Consider the following 3,357-nt stretch of genomic DNA (forward strand, 5'->3'; position numbering starts at 1 on the left):
GTTTCTGGAGGGCGACTGCCTCCAATTGCCCAGTAGCAGCAGCGTCCTTCACGAGCCTCCTCCACATAGGCCGATGTTGACACCGCTGGTACCAGTCATCGGCAAGTCCACTCAGCTCCACGTCCTTCCGTTCCGCCGCCACCACCGCAACCACCACTACCACCACCACTACCACCACAACCACCACTGCGTGACATCGCTCCCTAAATCTGGGACACTTTATTTTTATTACCGAGAACCGAATACGTAAAAGCAAATAAAATCAAAAGCTTAACTCAATTCTGTCTCTCTAAACAAAAAAACATCTGGACCGGTTTCGATTTTCTAAGTCTCACCAAACCTTCGTTTGTATCGAGTACCCTTTCCAAACCCATCTGTTTAATCCAGCAGGATTTGTTTAACAAGCCTGACTCTGCTGATGAAATCCTGAAGAACGAAACCAGTCCAGAATGTGCTCGCTTGACCAAATGCTGCCTGACATAGAATTGACGGCGCTTTGTGCTTGGTTCTATGTGGAGACACAGATTGAAACTGTGCTCATATTTTAATTAACCCATTTACTCATGACGCATACTAACGGGGGAAGGGGCGAATACGATTTGCAATCACCTTTGGGTGGGCCACATGACCACACACCCCCTTGTTCAGCAATAACGCGAACGCATGGCCACAAGGAGCGTCCCCAGCAGGTGTAAAGAATCCGCGTGCATCGTCGCGAGGCACGGCGAGCTTGCCGCGTCGAACGTATCCCACCCCTCCGCCCCGCGCCTCTCCAGCTGCCGGACTAGTTGCGACCGCGATGCTCGAAGTGGTCATCGCGTCTCGTGTGGCCGCGGCCGCATGCAACGAAGTCGCGCAATTGGATGCGGGGCCCCGCGCGGCGCCGTGTTCGCGCCGCGCGTGCCCCGAACGCACGGCTCGAATATCGTCGAGTGGAATGTCAAAAAACAAAAATAAAAAAATAAAAATCCCCGCGCCCACCGAGTCGATTACATCTCAATCAAGAGGCTCCAGACGCCAATCAATTAATTCGTCAGCGCCCGGAGAATCGGATAGGGATGGCGCTAATTTATACAGCCTGCGACGATCAACTGGAGGCTTCGGGATTAGGGGAAATATGAGCCGAGCGCGGTTTATAAATTATATTAGGCTAATCATGGCACGGGATAGGGGCTCAGGATTTTTTTGGGTCGTAAATACATGCATATATAATTTACTTATCGCGTGTATGTGTATATGATCAAGCACGTGCGCTAAGCACGCCAGCACCTAGCTCTTTGTGTACGCGTGATTGCACGCAGATAAATAAAAAAACAAGCCGTTGTTAGACCTTGTCAGCGTTCGAGGCGAGGACTAATACAAAAAAGCTATTATATTATTACATCGTAATGCGAATAATTTGCCGCCGAGTCTTCACCGCTTAATACAGGAGGGTGCTGCTTCGCTGAAAATGCTGAGCCCATTCCGCTAGCGCGCGTTTCGCTTCCCGCTGGCAGGAAATCGGAGAGGCTGGAGAAGACTCACCGCGCACACCAGCGGGCGACATGAAAAAGCTCCGCACAGATTGATTCTCGAAATGCACCACCGCACGGCAATCGGCTGGCACACATCTCCGCCCGGAGTCTAGATCACGTGGCATTCCAGGCCAGTATCCCATCCAAGTACTAACCAGCTTCAACTTTGCTTAGCTTCCGAGGTCTCGCGTGCATATTTGACGTAATGCGACATTTCCTCTCTGTGACAACACTAATACGGAATCCATTTATGGCCATTACGAACGCGTTACAATTGGGAATTAAACGTAACACGCGCTAAAAGGAGTATTAGCCGCGTGCCTGTTTTGGCCACGAACACCATCAATGCCGTGTCGGAGACAAAAATATAGTCAGGTGTGAGTGACCGATGTTGACTCCACTGCCATCACCACCACCACAGCTTAACCCTTAATAGGCGCACGCGAACAACACCCGTGGCCCTTAAGCGTCTCAACGAGAATTCATTTCTCACCTGATATATTGTTAAAGTCGCTCGTAGACTGCAGTAGGTGGCACGTGACTAGCAGCGACCACAGGCGTTGCGAGAGGTCTACGTGATGTGATGTGCCGGGTTGCCGTCGTGGACAGACCCAGCGGCAATTAAGCCCTCCCCCCACCCACCCCCTAAGTGCACAACAGGGAGGCGAGGAATCTCTCTGTCTCTCGTGCAAGTTTGGAGACTGATGAGACACGGGTGCAAGTCATTTATCTGCCACCAATTTCCACGCGATGATGATGATGACCATGATGAGCCACGTTCGTTGAGATGTCATTTGTGGGAGCCAGGTGGCTTCCTGAAAAAGAGCTACATAGCTCAGTGGGCCTTACCTGCTTTAGTTTAGAGTTCAGTTTATACATCGCCGCGGTTGTGCTGTATAGCACTCTGAAGAATCTCCCATTCCCAGCACGTGGAGCGAAACGTCCGACATCGCTCCGATTAACCCGCGCGCACAACCAGAAACCAATTGCGAAAGAAACTCCCGGCACGTGGAACGAAACGTCGTACGTCATGCCGAGCCGCACGCGATACAACCCTAAAACACAGCTCCCCATTCCTGAAAAAAGCTCCCAGCATGTGGAACGGAACGTTGGACATCACGTCACGTCGAACAACAACGCGGTACAACTCGAAAACACCGCTCTCAGTTCCCGAATAAGCTCCCAGAACATAGATCGCGAAACGTCGGACATCGTGTCGAACAACACAGGGTACAACATCTCCCTCTTTCTCTCGGGTGTAAATGTGTGCGCGCTGCGTGAGCTCGCTCTGTGCGCGTGTCGTGTGCACGCGCTCGGTGTGCGCTTCGTGTGCGCTGTGTGCGCTCTTTGTACGCTCGCTTCGCGTGCATTGTGTGGTCTTCGTGTGCGCTTCTTGTGCATTGTGTGGTCTTCGTGTGCGCTTCGGGTGCATTGTGTGCTCTCTGTGTGCGCTTCGCGTGCATTGTGTGCTCTCTGTGTGCGCTTCGCGTGCATTGTGTGCTCTCTGTGTGCGCTTCATGTGCGCTTCGTGTGCGCTTCATGCGCGCTTCGTGTGCGCTTCGTGTGGGCTTCGTGTGCTCTCTGTGTGCGCTTCGTGCGCGCTCTGCCTGCCCTCTGTACGCACTGCGTGGGCTCTGTGTACTCTCTGCATGCGCCCTGTGTGCGTGCGCAGGATTGTGGAGATGAGACGGGAGGGAGTGCTGTGGGTAACGGGCTCGCAGAGTGCTGACGTCACGGCTGTAGGCTGTACCTCTGTGTGTGTGGGGGGGGGGGGGGGTGTGTGGAGCGGTTGTTCGCTCTTTGAGCCTTTGGGAAGCGTTCATATACTCACTCGAGGCGCGAA

This window comes from Lethenteron reissneri, chromosome 31, assembly GCF_015708825.2.
Source record: "Lethenteron reissneri isolate LAM-NWPU_2019-01 chromosome 31, ASM1570882v1, whole genome shotgun sequence".
Classification (NCBI taxonomy): Eukaryota; Metazoa; Chordata; class Hyperoartia; order Petromyzontiformes; family Petromyzontidae; genus Lethenteron; species Lethenteron reissneri.